The following is a 19,669-nucleotide window of genomic DNA, read 5'->3' on the forward strand; positions in this document are numbered from 1 at the left end:
TAACATGTGCGGAGATCTTCCAAAAAGGAAATGAGCTCTCCGACTGAATCTACCGGCTTCCCACATCGAACATCATATAATGTTAGGATCATAGCATTGTGTTGGATCCGCAACGGTCATTTAAGATTGTTGAAAGATCTACGATTTCTCTCTAACCAAATTATCCACCAAATTATCCACCAGAAAATAATAGAGATATAACCTCATTGTTTCAAACCCACAAATCTAGCTACCTCAATTCACGATTCTCAATACGCACCAATGATTCCCGACATAACTCAAAAAATACTAGTAATACTCCAAATAATACACTAAATACCAGCGACACATACTACATCGTCTCCACCTCCTTAAGACACATACTACATCGACTAACTAAGATAAGACACTTACGTATGTATTTATCATCAGTTAGAATACCATTGTGGATCACACTTCTCTAACTAAATGATTGAGTCTTCGTGAGAGAAGGTGAAAGAGAAGATAAGGTCCCTAGTCATGCACAAAACAATTAGGCAGTATGTTGTCAGATAAAGAGTGATATAATTTTATTTATTACAACTTTTTTTAAGTATAATTCAAATAATACATTAATAAATAATATGAATTAAATTTTCGTAGATAAGAAAAATTCAAAGTTTAAACTCAATTGTAGGGTGCCTCCGATTAAAGGACCTAACAAAAATAGGTGTATGCCACGTATTGCAAAGAACACACGGTATTCTTTAGTAAAATGCGAAAGAATAATTCGCTTTGTGTTCAGTGCTTGTCTTCGTAATTTTTTGAAATCACCAACTCCCCTCTTATAATAATATCGAATCTCTATTTTCACTTCATCTAACAATGTGGGACAACACACTTTTTTGTCATTATTGAGGCTAATGGTGTGTTTTCTTCTTTTATTTAAAGAATAGGATAATTCAATAATACTTTTAAGAATTTGGTACTTTTAACTATATATTATTTTATCAAAGGTTAATAACAAACTATTACAATGATTTATTAGTATAGCTCCAATAAAAAGAGTTTTATTTTTAACATTTGATTTTCACTAAAAACGCTTTAATTTGGATTGAAGTTATTACTATGATAGTGGTTATAACTCGTACTTTCAAACAAGGTATATGACTCGTATTTGATATTTAATAAACTTATGTTATAGTCATTATGACGAATGTTACTTAGATTAACAGAGGCATCGACACCTTCAAGGGAGTGTCTATGTACAACTCGGGTAACTCAAAACAGTTTGTATGCGAATGGAAATAACGACGGGGAGAAATATCGTCGCTATTCAGTTATCTGGTCGATGAAGGGACCTATTAACCGTAAACTATGTATATTTTTTTCATATTATTATCATTCTAGACGGGTAAATTTTATGGAAATAACTTAGCCCGACTAGTTTTAAATCCTAGCTCTGCCCTTGGACACCTTATCAACATTACATAATTGGTAGCTCCCCATTCTTTTTCTCTCATAAAATCAATATTCCCTCAAAAGAAAAAACCCTATAAATCGAGGGCATACTTTGAAAGACCCTCATTCTCTTTATAGAACACATGCGTTCCTCGAAAAATACTCTAGTAGTCGATCACAACAAATAGCAGTTGTCCATTCATTTTCTAAAATTGATCCCACATCGCTCCTCTAACTTAAGAATGAAGTTTTTTTAAGAATGAGAGAGATGGTTATGTCCCTTTGGGGACATTCGATAAAATTTGAACTATACGGAGAAAATTAGCATGGCCCCTGCGTAAGAATGACACACACAAATCGAGAAATGGTCCAAATTTTTTTTACCCTTTTTCCTCGCCGAAGCGTACGCCGGCGACCGGAGGGAAAATAGTGTAGTTTTTTATTGTGTACATTACCGGTTTGCACACAATGACATTTGTTGATTTTTATCTCAAACTAACTAACTTATTAAGATGGAAAAATAAAAGACATGGGCTCCTAGTTAGTAGGGTCTTCGTCCCTTTTTTATTCGCTCGTCTAACTAAATGATTGAGTCTTATCGATAGCGGGGGCAATAGAAGATAAGGTCCCTTTTCATTCATAGAATAATTAGAATGTAAGAAAGAATTAACTATGGTGTAAAAAATTAATCTGCGCATCTAAACGAAAATAATTTTGAAGGATTACAATTAAAAGGGAGTATGTTGTCAGATAAAGAGTGAAATACTTTTATTTATTACAATTTTTTTGATGTATAATTCAAATAATACATTAATAAATATTATGAAAAAAAATTCGTAGATAAGAAAAATTCAAAGTTTAAACTCAATTATATGGTGCCTCCGATTAGAGGACCCAACAAAAATAGGCGTATGCCACATATTGCAAAGAACACACGGTATTCTATAGTAAAAGGCGAATGAATAGTTCGCTTTGTGTTCAGTGCTTGGCTTCATAATTTTTTCTTATCACCAACTCCCCTCTAATAATAATATCGGATCCTTATTTTCACTTCATCTAACAATGTGGGACATTACACTTTTTTTTTTCATTATTGAGCATAATGGTTTTTTCTTCTTTTATTTAAAGAATAGGATAATTCAATAATATTTTTAAGAATTTGATACTTTTAAGTATATTATTTTATCAAACTTATATATAAATGTTAATAACAAAACTATTACAATGATTTATTAGTTTAGCTCCAATAAAAAGAGTTTTATTTTAAATATTTGATTTTCACTAAAAACACTTTAATTTTGATTTTTTTCTCAGAATAAATAACTTATTAAAATGAAAAAAATAGAAGACATGTTGTGGCTTCTAGTTAGTAGGGCCTTTGTACCTTTTTTATTCGCTCCTCTAACTAAATGACTTCTCAAGAGCGGGGCAAGAGAAGATAAGGTCCCTTGTCATGCATAAAACAATTAGGATGTAAGAATTTGATTTTGAACACAATTAACTATGATGTAAAAAATTAATCTGCGCATCTAAACGAAAATAATTTTGAAGGATTACAATTCAAAGGAAGTATGCCAAATAAAGAGTGAAATACTTTTATTTATTACAAAAAATAAAATAAAGTATTACATCACAATATGATGAACAACTCTAACTCAAATATTAGATCTCTCAATTGTGATTGTCTTAGTACAAGATTACCCTACAAAAATATGATGTTTTCAAAAATGCTCTTTTCAAATGAAAAAGTATTAAAATAAGTAATTATGAACTAATTTAGTATTACACAAATCAAATATGTTAATCTTAAGTTACAAAAATTATAATTTATGTTGTCACTCTTTTTTATAAATATATTTATAAGTAAAAATATTTTGTTTCAACATTCAACATATATTATTGAAAAATATTATTAATATTATAATATATATTACCACATTATTTGCATTGTAGATTTTATTTATGATTTTGTATTTTATAATTTATTTTATAATAATTATTATAATATAATTTATTAAGAATTTGCTTAATAATGACTTATTCATTTTTTTTTAACAAAAATTGTATTAACATTTATGTTGGTAAAAATATTTCTTAAAAATATTTAAAAGTATTATTACAACATGATTTCAATAATTTATCAATTAATGTTTTTTATATTTTATTAATTTAATTAGCCATATATTCTACAACATTTTTGCAATAATTTCATATATCTTAATAATAAATATAGTAATTTTAAATGAACATATTTTACAATACATAACAATTATATATTTTAAATATTCACACTTAATTTACAAACTTATCTTGCAAGACCATTTGCAATTAATAGGTATTTTTTAAATAATTTATATATTTAATTTACTTGATATATATTTTGTCATATATATAAAATTTATATCTTATATTTTAACAATAATTTTAGCCATTTAATAGCATGATTTGCAATAATTTTACAATGTATATTTAAGTTTTTTTTTTCAATTAGTTTATTAATAGTATTTGTTTAGTAATAACAAATATGTATTTTTTAAAATTTAGATTAATGGAGGGTTTCTCGGGATATAATCAGGTCCCGATGGTGCCTAAGGACAAGGAAAAAACTACTCTCATCATAGAGGTCGATACCTTTTGCAATCGAGTGATGCCTTTTGAACTGAAGAACAATGGAGCTACGTATCAGAAAGCAACCACAAGTCGCAACTATTCTCCACAACTTGATCCACAAGGAAGTCAAGGTCTACGTTGATGATATCGTCGTCAAATCTAAGAATCGAGTTGAACATATCGCGAACTTGGAGAAATTCCTTCAGAGGATTCGGAAATATCATCTCCGTTTAAGTCCAATGAAGTGCACCTTCGGTGTCACTACTATGATTACTCAAAGAGGAATAGAAGTCGACTCTAGCAAGATTGCGTCCATCACAGCCATGCCAACACCCCGAAATGAGCAAGGTTCGTGAATTTTTTGACAAAATCCAATAAATTAGTCGCTACATTAGTAAGCTCACATGCTCTTGCGATCCTCTCTTCAAGATTTGAAGAAGGATCAAAAGTTGTCTGGAGTGATACTTATTAACATATCTTTGAGAAGGTGAAGGCGTATTTGTAATCCCTTCCTATCCTTATGTCTCTGAGGTTAGGAGTTCCTTTGATTCTTCACCTCACTATCACCGACTCATCCATGGGGAGAATGCTAGTCCAGGAGAATGAAATCAAATAAGAGGTGGTAATCTACTGCATCAGTAAAAGGATGATTGATTATTAGTTAAATTACTATTCCGTGGAGAAGGTCTGTTGGGCACTAGCTTGGGTAACGAAGAGGTTATACCATTATATGCAAGCTCACTCAATCAAGCTAGTGTCAAGACTTGATCTCATTCATTTCTTGTTTCAAAGAATCATTCTTTTGCCGTGTCTGACCAAATGGATGATGAGGATTTCAGAATTGTAAATGTCCACCATCAATTGATCGGGAATGCTTCCGAGAAGATTTTTAAATCTTTCTGGGTGCTTGTCCCACTTTACTCCACCTGAAAAAAAATATCAAAATGTTGGTTGAGGCTTTAATGGAAGATTGATATCCAAGCACTCTCGCTTTTAAACTTTCCCATCCCTGAAATAAAACTCTATGATGCTTTTTTTAAATGATTCATGCAATAATATTATGAATGGATAGTCGTTTACACATAATGACAAAAACTTTAAATTTATAAAAAAAATCACACAAATATTACAAAATTAACATGTGCGGAGATCTTCCAAAAAGGAAATGAGCTCTCCGACTGAATCTATCGGCTTCCCACATCGAACATCATATAATGTTAGGATGATAGCATTGTGTTGGATCCGCAACGGTCATTTAAGATTGTTGAAAGATCTACAATTTCTCTCTAACCAAATTATCCACCAGAAAATAATAGAGATATAACCTAATTGTTTCAAACCCACAAATCTAGCTACCTCAATCCACGATTCTCAATATGCACCAATGATTCCCGACATAACCCAAAAAATACCAGTAATACTCCAAATAATATACTAAATACCAGCGACACATACTACATCGTCTCAACCTCCTTAAGACACATATTACATCGACTAACTAAGATAAGACACTTACTAAATGATTAACATTGTATATCACACTTCTCTAACTAAATGATTAAGTGTTTGTGAGAGCGGGTGCAAGAGAAGATAAGGTCGATAGTCACGCACAAAATAATTAGGGAGTATGTTGTCAGATAAAGAGTGAAATACTTTTATTTATTACAACTTTTTTTTATGTATAATTAAAATAATACATTAATAAATAATATGAATTAAATCTTCGTAGATAAGAAAAATTCAAAGTTTAAACTGAATGGTAGGGTGCCTCTGATTAGAGGACCTAACAAAAATAGGCATATGCCACGTATTGAAAAGAACACACGGTAATCTTTAGTAAAAGGCGAAAGAATAGTTCGCTTTGTGTTCAGTGCTTGGCTTCATAATTTTTTGTAATCACCAACTCCCCTCTTATAATAATATCGAATCCCTATTTTCACTTCATCTAACAATGTCGAACAACAAACTTTTTTGTCATTATTGAGGCTAATGGTGTTTTTTCTTCTTTTATTTAATGAATAAGATAATTCAATAATACTTTCAAGAATTTGATACTTTTAACTATATATTATTTTATCAAATGTTAATAACAAACTATTACAATGATTTATTAGTATAGCTCCAATAAAAAGAGTTTTATTTTTAACATTTGATTTTCACTAAAAACGCTTTAGCTTGGATTGAAGTTATTACTATGATGGTGGTTAAAACTCGTACTTTCAAACAAGGTATATGACTCGTATTTGATATTTAATAAACTTATGTTATAGTCATTATGACGAATGTTACTTAGATTAACAGAGGCATCGACACCTTCAAGGGAGTGTCTATGTACAGCCCGGGTAACTCAAAACAGTTTGTATGCGAATGGAAATAACGACGGGGAGAAATATCGTCGCTATTGATTTTTCTGGTCGATGAAGGGACCTAACGACCGTAATCTACGTATATTTTTTTTTCATATTATTATCATTCTAGCCGGGTAAATTTTATGGAAATAACTTAGCCCGACTAGATTTTAAATCCTAGTTTTGCCCTTGGACACCTTATCAACATGACATAATGGGTAGCTCCCAATTCTTTTTCGCCCATAAAATCAATATTTCCTCAAAAGAAAAAACCCTATAAATCGAGGGCATACTTTGAAAGACCCTCATTCTCTATATAGAACACATGCGTTCCTCGAAAAATACTCTAGCAGTCTATCACAAAAAATAGCAAAAAATAGCAGTTGTCCATTCATTTTCTAAAATTGATCCCACATCGTTCCTCTAACTTAAGAATGAAGTATTTTAAAGAATGAGAGAGAGATGGTTAAGTCCCTTCGGGGACATTTGATAAAATTTGAACGATACAGAGAAGATTAGCATGGCCCCTGCGCAAGAATGACACGTACAAATCGAGAAATGGTCCAAATTTTTTTTATCCTTTTTCCTCTCCGAAGCGTACGCCGGCGACCGGAGGGAAAATAGTGTAGCTTTTTGTTGTGTACTTTACAGGTTTGCACACAATGACATTTGTTGATTTTTTTCTCAAACTAACTAACTTATTAAGATGAAAAATAAAAGTAATGTTGTGGTTCCTAGTTAGTATGGTCTTTGTCCCTTTTTCATTCGCTCCTCTAACTAAATAATTGAGTCTTCTCAAGAACGGGGGCAAGAGAAGATAAGGTCCCTTGTCATGCATAGAACAATTAGAATGTAAGAATTTATTTTTGAAGAGAATTAACAATGGTGTAAAAAATTAATCTGCACATCTAAACGAAAATAATTTTGAAGGATTACAAGGGAGTATGTTGTCGGATAAAGAGTGAAATAGTTTTATTTATTAAAATTTTTTTGAAGTATAATTCAAATAATACATTAATAAATATTATGAATTAAATTTTCGTAGATAAGAAAAATTCAAAGTTTAAACTCAATTGTATGGTGCTTCCGATTAGAGGACCCAACAAAAATAGGCGTATGCCACATATTGCAAAGAACACACGGTATTCTTTAGTAAAAGGCGAAAGAATAGTTCGCTTTGTGTTCAGTGCTTGGCTTCATAATTTTTTCTAATCACCAACTCCCCTCTTATAATAATACCGGATCCTTATTATCACTTCATCTAAAAATGTGGGACATCACACTTTTTTTTTGTCATTATTGAGCCTAATGGTTTTTTCTTCTTTTATTTAAAGAATAGGATAATTCAATAATATTTTCAAGAATTTGATAGTTTTAAGTATATTATTTTATCAAACTTATATATAAATGTTAATAACAAAACTATTACAATGATTTATTAGTTTAGCTCCAATAAAAGAGTTTTATTTTAAATATTTGATTTTCACTAAAATCACTTTAATTTTGATTTTTTTCTCAAACTAACTAACTTATTAAAATGAAAAAAATAGAAGACATGTTGTGGCTTCTAGTTAGTAGGGCCTTTGTCCCTTTTTTATTCGCTCCTCTAACTAAATGACTTCTCAAGAGAGGTGGCAAGAGAAGATAAGGTCCCTTGTCATGTATAGAACAATTAGGATGTAAAAATTTGATTTTGAACACAAATAACTATGATGTAAAACATTAATTGCGCATCCTTCAAAATAATTTTGAAGGATTACAATTCAAAGGAAGTATGCCAAATAAAGAGTGAAATACTTTTATTTATTACAAAATAAAATAAAATAAAGTATAATTCAAACAATACATTAATAAATAATATGAATTAAATTTTCGTCAATAAGAAAAATTTAAAATTTAAACTCTGCTAAATTAAAAAAATATATAAATATTACAAAACATGATTTGATAAGATTATAGTTGTGTTTACAAATATAGATTTTATAACTCAATTTAATCATATTATAACTCTTATATAAGATACTTGAAAAAAAATTGAATATTGGTTAAAAATTATTAGTTTTACAATAAGTTAAATTTAAATATATAATATTATTATAATTTTCATTAATTTATTTTATGACAAAAGAAAGGTTAATAATTAATAATTGTTAAAGAATGTAAAGAAGTCCCACATTGGTTCAAAAACAAAAAACAAGCATAGAAAGAACACGATCTAATAGATTTTTTTTAAAGCACGTTTACCTACCGTTGTTGAAGTTGCATAAACTATTTGTATTGTGCTCTTTGTTGACGAGAAACTGATTCAATTCGTAGTTCGAATCAACCTCTCATTAAAAAAGATATAACTTGGTTCTATTTCATCTCTTCAACAAGTTTAGTAATAACATAATTGTCCTATCGTTCCGGAACAGGCATTAAAAGTAATTATAGAAAAAAGAATTGAGGGTCCTAAATCAATATTGTAATTAAGAAACCATTTTTTGGAATATATATTTCGAATAGAAAAGTAACTTTGAAAAAAAAGTGATTAGATAAAACGAAACGAAGTAGTGTCATTGACATAACATATGTCACAAGTCTTTGTCAAAAGATGAATAAGTCCATTTATTAGCTTAGATAGACACTTCGAACATAAACTGAAATATTCTGGAACTACAAAGATAATTATTAAATCGTTAGCACCGCCTAAAAGCATTGCTCATAAAGTATGTTTAATTGGTTATAATTTTCTTTTGACAATGCGCTATTGATTTCACTATTATCCGTGAGTAATAATAGAATGATTCTATCATATTTATAGACCATTTTTTATTTTCTCGAAATGCACTACAACAAAACACACTTTCAACCACCTTTATATGCCAACGCTTATTAAGCGTGGGTAAAAATTAAAAAAATAAAACTTTTGGCAACCTTTATACTTTACAACCACCTTTATTTTTTTTTTATATACAAACTTTGTTAAAATCCTTAAAATTTAAGTATTATAAATTTAATATTTTTTATGTTTTATTTTTGAACTTTATAAATATTTTATTTCACTATATTAAAATTTTAAAATAAAATTTGACTTCAAATTTTATTTACACTAAAATTTAATTCATAAATTTTAAAATTTTATAACATTATTAATTTTTTTTATTAACATCTGTCTTTTATTTAATTATTTAAAATTAATTAAATTAAAAGTAAAAAATAAAATAAACCAAAAATAAATAAATTAAATATTATATTATATTTAATAATAAAATTTTAAATTATATATATATATATTTTAAAACTAGAATCAGTTTTTAATTATCAAGTCTAACACATTTTCTTTCTACGCTGACCAATTCTTTCTAACCTAAAAAATCTTTCTACCTGTGTTAATCAGACTATTTTCCTTCTACTCTCTACAGCCAGATTTCTGTGCTATCATCCTTCTACTCTCTGCAGCCAGATTGTCGTGCGCACGAGGTTAGTTACATTCTTCTTCAACCATTAGGGCTTGCCTTCATCTGCACTATAATCCCTTGACTCTCCGCAGCCAGATTGTCGCACCCACGAGGTTAGTTACATTCCTCTTCAACCATTAGGGCTTGCCTTCATCTGCACTATCATCCCTTGACTCTCCGCAGCCAAATTGTCGCACCCACGAGGTTAGTTACATTCTTCTTCGACCATTAGGGTTTTCCTTCATCTTTGGGTCTTGAAAGTCTTTTGAGTGATAAATGGTTCTACTTATCTGTTTTAAGGATGCAACGAGGTTTATATGCAATTTATTTAGGTCACTGGTTTTATTTTTCATGTCTGGCTCATAGATTTTCCCCTTCTTGTAGTGTTTTGGATTTCTCAGTTATTTTTAGTTGAATTTTGATGCTAGGTTGTTATCGCTGCACTAGATGATTAAACCATCTTTATGAGTGAGAAATGGTTATATTTTTTTGTTTCAAGGATGAATTAGAGTATACATTCAACTTATTTAGTTGAACCATCTTTATGAGTGAGGTGTTGTACTCTCCATACAAATTACAACTTAAAAGCGCACTCACATGTATATAGTTTGTATAAAATCCAGATGATTAGCTCGCAACCTTTAATTTCCCAAGTCATAATATGTTTTCCCTTGATTTTTTTGTTTGTGTAATAATATTTGTGCCTGCATAAAAGTGTGATGATGAAAGTGGTCACATAATTCTGATTTAGCTACATGGATACAACTTGAACTAATTTGAATCCCAACAAATTAGGGCTGAAGCAATGTCCATTATCGTGTGTTTGGATTCTGCATTTGCCTTATAAATCAAACAAAATAGTATATTTGTCTTTCAATTAAACTGAGACAGAAGTTGTTTATAATCAGACATCAAACAAAAGAAGTCATGGTATTAGATTAGCGTCTAAGAATACATATCTTTTTCGAGGATCTCCTAACATTGTTCGTCTCTACAAGAAATGATTTATTTTTTGTTGTATGCACATGTTTGACGAATTTGGATATATATGAATTTGGTATTTGCTGGTATAGTGGTATTGAGAATCATCTCAAGAAAGGAAGAGGTGGATGAATTCCTTGTAATTTTACCTGTTTATGGTGACATTTAATATAGGTTTTATTAAGAAGGGTGTTATGAATTCCCCAATTGTTATGCCCGATCAAGGCTTCTTTGGTTGTTCCTAATTGGATTCCTTTAATTTTCTATCACCTGTCAATGTACTTTCTTGTCTTTATTGAGTATTTTTTTGTTTGATATGTATAAACTTATAAAATCAGTTTTATACAGGGTACAGAAAATGAGTATTAGTCACTAAAGTGAATGGAATGTTTGGAAACTATTCTACCACTGGTGCTTATATTATATCAATGGAAAGGCCTATAACATAACTGGGGTTACATAGTATTGTTAAAAAAGTTAGTTTTTAACCAATGGATAAATATAACTTGTGTCTATTGGATCAGATTGACAGTTGTTGTCGCACCATTAGTAGATTATGTTTTGTCATTATGCTTATATTATATTAATGGAAATGCCTATAACATAACTGGGGTTACATAGTATTGTTAAAAAGTTAGTTTTTAACCAATGGATAAATATAACCTGTGTCTGTTGGATCAGATGGACAGTTGTTGTCGCACCATTAGTAGATTATGTTTTTCCATATAATGTTATCAGGGTTTATATCAAGGTAGATTGTTTAACAGAAGGATTATATTTTGAACGAATAGTTTTAAAATGCCCACATTAGTTAACGATACAATCATTTATCCATGTGGCTGTAGGTTTTCTCCAATAACTTCTCCTAATCTTATTCTCCAATAATTCTAAGAAAGAGTAAGACTAGAAGGTTAGTATTTAGTAATAATAATTGTTTTACAAAATGATGATTTCAAAACTAAGGGTGAATGCATTTGCAGGTATCGCCTTCATCAACACTTGAATCGACTGGAGAACTCAATAGCGACGATATTTCTCCCCGTCGTTATTTCCATTCGCATACAAACTGTTTTGAGTTACCCGAGTTGTACATAGACACTCCCTTGAAGGTGTCGATGCCTCTGTTAATCTAAGTAACATTCGTCATAATGACTATAACATAAGTTTATTAAATATCAAATACGAGTCATATACCTTGTTTGAAAGTACGAGTTATAACCACTATCATAGTAATAACTTCAATCCAAATTAAAGCGTTTTTAGTGAAAATCAAATGTTAAAAATAAAACTCTTTTTATTGGAGCTATACTAATAAATCATTGTAATAGTTTGTTATTAACCTTTGATAAAATAATATATAGTTAAAAGTACCAAATTCTTAAAAGTATTATTGAATTATCCTATTCTTTAAATAAAAGAAGAAAACACACCATTAGCCTCAATAATGACAAAAAAGTGTGTTGTCCCACATTGTTAGATGAAGTGAAAATAGAGATTCGATATTATTATAAGAGGGGAGTTGGTGATTTCAAAAAATTACGAAGACAAGCACTGAACACAAAGCAAATTATTCTTTCGCCTTTTACTAAAGAATACCGTGTGTTCTTTGCAATACGTGGCATACACCTATTTTTGTTTGGTCCTCTAATCTAAGGCACCCTACAATTGAGTTTAAACTTTGAATTTTTCTTATCTACGAAAATTTAATTCATATTATTTATTAATGTATTATTTGAATTATACTTAAAAAATGTTGTAATAAATAAAAGTATTTCACTCTTTATCTGACAACATACTGCCTAATTGTTTTGTGCATGACTAGGGACCTTATCTTCTCTTGCACCTTCTCTCAGGAAGACTCAATCATTTAGTTAGAGAAGTGTGATCCACAATGGTATTCTAACTGATGATAAATACATACGTAAGTGTCTTATCTTAGTTAGTCGATGTAGTATGTGTCTTAAGGAGGTGGAGACGTTGTAGTATGTGTCGCTGGTATTTAGTGTATTATTTGGAGTATTACTGGTATATTTTGGGTTATGTCGGGAATCATTGGTGCGTATTGAGAATCGTGGATTGAGGTAGCTAGATTTGCGGGTTTGAAACAATGAGGTTATATCCCTATTATTTTCTGGTGGATAATTTGGTGGATAATTTGGTTAGAGAGAAATCGTAGATCTTTCAACAATCTTAAATGACCGTTGCGGATCCAACACAATGCTATCATCCTAACATTATATGATGTTCGATGTGGGAAGCCGGTAGATTCAGTCGGAGAGCTCATTTCCTTTTTGGAAGATCTCCGCACATGTTAATTTTGTAATATTTGTGTGATTTTTTTTTTATAAATTTAAAGTTTTTGTAGTTATGTGTAAACCACTATCCATTCATAATATTATTGCATGAATCATTTAAAAAAAGCATCATAGAGTTTTATTTCAGGGGTGGGAAAGTTTAAAAGCGAGAGAGCTTGGATATCAATTCTCCATTAAAGCTTCAACCAACATTTTGATATTTTTTTTTTCAGGTGGAGTAAAGCAGGACAAGCACCCTGAAAGCTTTAAAAATCTTCTAGGAAGCATTCCCTATCAATTGTAAATGTCCATCTTCTTGTAATTGACTTTATAAACTAAACTAGATTTTTTAGCATTTAAGTTTTGAGCTTCGTTTATATTGCTTCATTCTTCAGTATCATGTTATAGAAATGTTATGATTGATTTAGAATTCTCATTTAGCTATTTGATTCGAGTTCTAAATGTTATGCTTGCAGGAAGTTCATACATGTACTAGAGATCAATTTGGCAAAGAGCCAAATCGATTTTGGTTTGATTTGAACAATGCACTTTTTCTGGTGACGGGCGTGTCTTCTCCGACAAGGCTCTGACCATACCCATACAAGATGAATGACGTCTTCGCTTAGTCTAGGAATGTTTAGTATGTTGTGAAGAAGACTTCTAGTCATTTAGATTGAAGTTCAGCTAGCAAGAAAACAAATAAAAAAAGAGGAAAACGGTAAGTTCGATATTTTCTTTGGTCTGATTCGGTTTTGAGTTATTTAAATAATCAAAAAAATAAAACATTATTTTACTCCTTCTCATTTATCAATTCATTAACTAAAATATTAAAATATTATATATTTAAATTATGATTATTTATTTTTACTTATATATATCAGTATCATTAAGGTTTTTATCCAAAAAAATCATAATCACCTTAAAATTATCATCAATCGTTATTTTCTCTCTCAAAATTTCAAACAATCCTTACCGAAAAGCCCTTTGTTTTTTACGTTCCCCTAGAGGAAAGAGAAGATCATTGAACCCACAGAATCAGTCCACAATTGCGGTTCACCCTTGACCCGCGACCCTTCCTACTATATGCCTAGTGACCCGCGTCCATGCACCCGAACCAACAATCAAATCAGTGACTCGTACCCATACGTCCAGAGTCGGCGTGGGGTAAAACAACCTATGTAGTTACTTAGTGCTTACTTTTATCTCACTTTTATGTGGCCCCAAAATTTTCAAATATAATAGTATAATTAATTATATATTATATTATTAATATCATTTTTCTTTTTTTATCTTTTTTTCATATTAAATATATATATATATATTATATCATCTATATATATAACTTTTTTATTTCTTTTTTTTATCTCCTTAAAAAATTAAATAAAAATTATATATGTAACTGATTGCAACTTTAAACGGTGAGACTGAAATCACTTGATCAATCAGACAGTACAGACAATCAGACAGTACAGACGTGGCATAGCATCTTCTTCATCGTAGATCGCCCATATCAGCTTCGCCTTAAAGCATTGCTTAGACCTATCATTGTCAAAATTGTGAAAATCAGAGATAGGAACCTTCATGGGCATTGATTCCCTCCTCCTCACCACTGATTGAAGCTCCACTGTGCCAGAAATTGTGGCAGTGCTAGGCTGGTTAGAAACCACCACCTCTCCTCCTCGGTTCGTTCACTGAGGAAAGACAATATATTCCATGTTTCGATAGAAGCTTAAAAGCCCCCATCTGCCCCAACAGTTTTATTGTAATAAGGGTTAAGTAGACCACACATATACGTAAACTGTTTGATGAGCCTAACCTTAACGGCAGATGATTTTAGACAAAAATTGCATAGAAATCAGTTTCCCCTTTGAATTTTGTCTCAGATGTAGCATAAACATCAAATGTAGCTTTCATTTCTTTTATACCCTCCAAGCTGGGACAAAGCATCTGAGCTCTCAAAGCATAGGTACATGCTCCATTGTAGTCTTTCTCAACACGGGGAAGATGCCTTAGAATTTATCCTAGGAGCGGAGATATATGGGCCATATACAAGAACTGGTCATCGGAATGGAACAGGGAGACCCCCTCTGAGGTTAGGCATCAATATGAGATGATGGAAATTATGATGGATTATGACGAAGAAGATGGGGTTTGCATGAGTCCACCGGTGAAAGTAGATGGTTACAGGACTGTGAATGGGAGTAACCCAGATGAGGGTTCCATTTGTAGGGTTTTGAAGAAGTAAATGTTGAGATTCTCACATTGTGTTCCTTGCTGGCGAATTAGAGGTGCAGAGAAGACTGATGATCTGCCAGAATGCTGTTGGGATCTTGACCCAGCCGCAACCCAAGATGGCCTTATTCTTCAAAAGCAGCAAGAAGAAGAAGCTGAAGCTGAAGCTGAAACTAGAAAACTTAAAGTGATATCTTAACTTACACCCCACCCCCAAATAGTAGATTATAAACTGTTTGTTTTTTCTTATGATTGTTCTCCTGAGTGTACTTGAGAGATTTACAGATGGATAGCCAAAACTATTATAGGTTGGTTGTTTCTTTATTTGAAAACTGTTGTTTATTTGTTGTTTCTGACTGAGTTGTTTTGAGATCAAAGATTGAAATTAAGCTGCTCTTGAATTATCAACAGCCATACCCGGTCCAGGATCTGACTTTCTTCTTGCTGGATTGATCGTCTTCTTTTGTTATAAAATAAATAAATAAAATATTTAAATTATAATTTATTAATAAATTTTTTGATAAAGAAATTTGAGTATATCGTGTTTTAAAAAAATAGGTATAGACTTAGTGTTTAAAACATACTAAAAGAATATGTTTAATGCCGACCAATTTTTCGGTGATAATAACGTAATAGTATTACATCACAATATGATGAACAACTCTAAGTCAAATATTAGATCTCTCAATTGTGATTGTCTTAGTACAAGATTACACTACAAAAATAGGATGTTTTCAAAAATGCTCTTTTCAAATGAAAAAGTATTAAAATAAGTAATTATGAACTAATTTAGTATTACACAAATCAAATATGTTATTCTTAAGTTACAAAATTTATAATTTATATTGTCACTCTTTTTTATAAATATATTTATATGTAAAAATATTTTGTTTCAACTTTCAACATATATTATTGAAAAATATTATTAATATTATAATATATATTACCACATTATTTGCATTGTAGATTTTATTTATGATTTTGTATTTTATAATTTATTTTATAATAATTATTATAATATAATATATTAAGAATTTGCTTAATAATGACTTATTCATTTTTTTTTAACAAAAATTGTATTAACATTTATGTTGGTAAAAATATTTCTTAAAAATATTTAAAATTATTATTACAACATGATTTCAATAATTTATCAATTAATGTTTTTTATATTTTATTAATTTAATTAGCCATATATTCTACAACATTTTTACAATAATTTCATATATCTTAATAATAAATATAGTAATTTTAAATGAACATATTTTACAATACATAACAATTATATATTTTAAATATTCACACTTAATTTACAAACTTATCTTGAAGACCATTTGCAATTAATAGGTATTTTTTAAATAATTTATATATTTAATTTACTTGATATATATTTTGTCATATATATAAAATTTATATCTTATATTTTAACAATAATTTTAGTCATTTAATAGCATGATTTGCAATAACTTTACAATGTATATTTAAGTTTTTTTTAATTAGTTTATTAATAGTATTTGTTTAGTAATAACAAATATGTATTTTTTAAAATTTAGATTAATGGAGGGTTTCTCGGGATATAATCAGGTCCCGATGGTGCCTAAGGACAAGGAAAAAACTACTCTCATCACAGAGGTCTGTACCTTTTGCAATCGAGTGATGCCTTTTGAACTGAAGAACAATGGAGCTACGTATCAGAAAGCAACCACAAGTCGCAACTATTCTCCACAACTTGATCCACAAGGAAGTCAAGGTCTACGTTGATGATATCATCGTCAAATCTAAGAATCGAGTTGAACATATCGCGAACTTGCAGAAATTCCTTCAGAGGATTCGGAAATACCATCTTCGTTTAAATCCAATGAAGTGCACCTTCGGTGTTACTACTAGTAAGATGATGGGATTTATGATTACTCAAAGAGGAATAGAAGTCGACTCTAGCAAGATTGCGGCCATCAAAGCCATGCCAACACCCCGAAATGAGCGAAGGTTCGTGAATTTTTGGACAAAATCCAATAAATTAGTCGCTACATTAGTAAGCTCACATGCACTTGCGATCCTCTCTTCAAGATTTGAAGAAGGATCAAAAGTTGTCTGGAGTGATACTTATTAACATATCTTCGAGAAGGTGAAGGCGTATTTGTAATCCCTTCCTATCCTTATGTCTCTGAGGTTAGGAGTTCCTTTGATTCTTCACCTCACTATCACCGACTCATCCATGGGGAGAATGCTAGTCCAGGAGAATGAAATCAAATAAGAGGTGGTAATCTACTACATCAGTAAAAGGATGATTGATTATTAGTTAAATTACTATTCCGTGGAGAAGGTCTGTTGGGCACTAGCTTGGGTAACGAAGAGGTTATACCATTATATGCAAGCTCACTCAATCAAGCTAGTGTCAAGACTTGATCTCATTCGTTTCTTGTTTCAAAGAATCATTCTTTTGCCGTGTCTGACCAAATGGATGATGAGGATTTCAGAATATGATATCTCATATACCGTTCAAAAATTAGTCAAGGGTAGTGTGTTAGCTGATTTCCTAGATGATCAGCTAATTACTGTTGAAGATGACGACGAAGAGATGATTTTCCCAGATGACGAGATTATGACCATTCAATTTGAAGCATAGAGGCTGATGTTCGATGGTGCGTCCGGCAAGCATGGCTACGATATTAGTATTATTTTGATTGATCCTTCTAGCACGTATAACCATACTTCTGTTAAATTGGGTTATAGTGTCACCAACAACGAAGCTAGTGTGAAACCTGCATTATTTGAATTAAGTTAGATGAGGAGAAAGGAGTTTGTATTGGAAGTTATCAGGAACTCAAACCTCGTAATCTCACAAGCTAGTGGAGATTGGAAAGTTAAAGTCGATAATCAACCTTATCACTCGTTCCTCATGCGATTGATAGCCAAGTTTGAGAGTGTCACTTTCATTCATGCTCCAAGGTGTCAATATCGATTTGCTGATGCCCTTACTACACTTGCGGCAATGACTCAAAATCCAGATGGAATCAAGATCAAGCCACTCAAGATACTACAAAGACGCAATTGAATTTATGTGAAGCTAGTGGTCGATAATGCTGATGTTTCAAGTAAACCTTGTTTTGAGCCCATCCAAACTTATATTGAAAAGGGAGCGTTGTGCCCTTTGTTAGTTTTCCACTAGTTATGTGGTTGTGGCATGTTCTCTCTATCGAAGATTTTTCGATGGACAAAATATGCTTTGTGTAGATCATGTAGAATCTACCACCATTATAGAAGAAGTGCATGTTGGGAATTGCGGTTCTCATATGAATGACATGTCCATTGCTAAAAACTCATTTGGCTAGGATAATTTTATCAAAATTTAGAACAAGATTGTATTGCGTTTATCAAGAAATGTCATCAATGAAAGATTTATGCCAATCAGAAACACACTCTTGCCTCTTTTCTCTATAACATGACCTCTCCATGGCCATTCTCCACATGGGGAATCAATATCATCGGAAAAATTCACCCCTACGCTTTCAATAGTCATGAGTTCATTCTAGTTGCTATCAATTATTTCACCAAGTGGGTTGATGCTTATTCGTTCAAAGTCCTCAAATCCTCTCATATTGCACCGCAAACCAATGAAGCGGTCGAGGCTTCTAACAAGAATGTGCTCTCAATCTTGAAGAAAACCACACAAACATGTTGGGCCTTTGGGTCCAACCCAATTAGGAATTTAATAAAACAAGAAAAATCTAAGAATTCTGCTCATTCTATCACTTCTAGAGAGAGAAGCCATTCTGCAAAGAAGAGAAGAAACAGAGGAGAAGAAACAGAGGAAGAAGAAGATAAGGAGGTAGTAGATCTCTTACATTTTCACCTTCAGGTTCCAATTTTTGTTGTCTTATATCTAGACTAGCTTGAGTCTAAATGAAATTGGTTTTCTCTGTTTGTATGCCTCAACTTTGGGTTTAGAGTTGAGAAGAACATTTGTATCTGTTTCTTGCTTATAGTGAAATTTGCTGGTTGGCCCCGTGGTTTTTTACCCTCCAGGTTGAGAGGGTTTTCCACGTAAATCTGGTGTTGTTTTGTTCTGTGTTTGATCTTCTGTTTTAGACTTGGATAACCTGTGCATTTACCCATCTCACATTGCTAGATTACAGTATAAAAGTAATCTTCATTTCAAAATTCCCAACAAGTGGTATCAGAGTTGTTAGGTTTATTTTGAAGAGTACTTTTGTAGGTTGAGATGGAAGGCAATAGCACAATGATCAGGTTGACAAATAATAACTGGCAGATTTGGAAATCCAAGATGGAGGATATCCTTTACTGTAAAGACTTGTATGAGCCGGTTGAAGGAGATAGTGCGAAG

At 31.2% G+C, this 19,669-nt stretch overlaps 7 non-coding genes across 7 annotated transcripts; 3 read left to right on the forward strand and 4 right to left on the reverse strand.

The window, feature by feature from the left end:
- Nucleotides 1–657: 657 nt before the first annotated feature.
- On the reverse strand, nucleotides 658–772 carry LOC124922928. Its single transcript, XR_007097974.1, has one exon. It is a non-coding gene; the product is annotated as a U5 spliceosomal RNA (small nuclear RNA).
- Nucleotides 773–1,695: 923 nt separating this feature from the next.
- Nucleotides 1,696–1,798, forward strand: LOC124923035. The gene has a single exon (XR_007098075.1). It is a non-coding gene; the product is annotated as a U6 spliceosomal RNA (small nuclear RNA).
- Nucleotides 1,799–2,294: 496 nt separating this feature from the next.
- LOC124922951 lies at nucleotides 2,295–2,411 on the reverse strand. The gene has a single exon (XR_007097995.1). It is a non-coding gene; the product is annotated as a U5 spliceosomal RNA (small nuclear RNA).
- Nucleotides 2,412–5,794: 3,383 nt separating this feature from the next.
- LOC124922899 lies at nucleotides 5,795–5,910 on the reverse strand. Its single transcript, XR_007097949.1, has one exon. It is a non-coding gene; the product is annotated as a U5 spliceosomal RNA (small nuclear RNA).
- A 937-nt stretch (nucleotides 5,911–6,847) lies between these two features.
- On the forward strand, nucleotides 6,848–6,950 carry LOC124922996. The gene has a single exon (XR_007098038.1). It is a non-coding gene; the product is annotated as a U6 spliceosomal RNA (small nuclear RNA).
- A 508-nt stretch (nucleotides 6,951–7,458) lies between these two features.
- Nucleotides 7,459–7,573, reverse strand: LOC124922870. The gene has a single exon (XR_007097921.1). It is a non-coding gene; the product is annotated as a U5 spliceosomal RNA (small nuclear RNA).
- A 4,767-nt stretch (nucleotides 7,574–12,340) lies between these two features.
- Nucleotides 12,341–12,456, forward strand: LOC124922939. The gene has a single exon (XR_007097985.1). It is a non-coding gene; the product is annotated as a U5 spliceosomal RNA (small nuclear RNA).
- Nucleotides 12,457–19,669: the final 7,213 nt, after the last annotated feature.

The sequence above is a fragment of the Impatiens glandulifera genome, chromosome 1 (genome assembly GCF_907164915.1).
Source record: "Impatiens glandulifera chromosome 1, dImpGla2.1, whole genome shotgun sequence".
Lineage (NCBI taxonomy): Eukaryota > Viridiplantae > Streptophyta > Magnoliopsida > Ericales > Balsaminaceae > Impatiens > Impatiens glandulifera.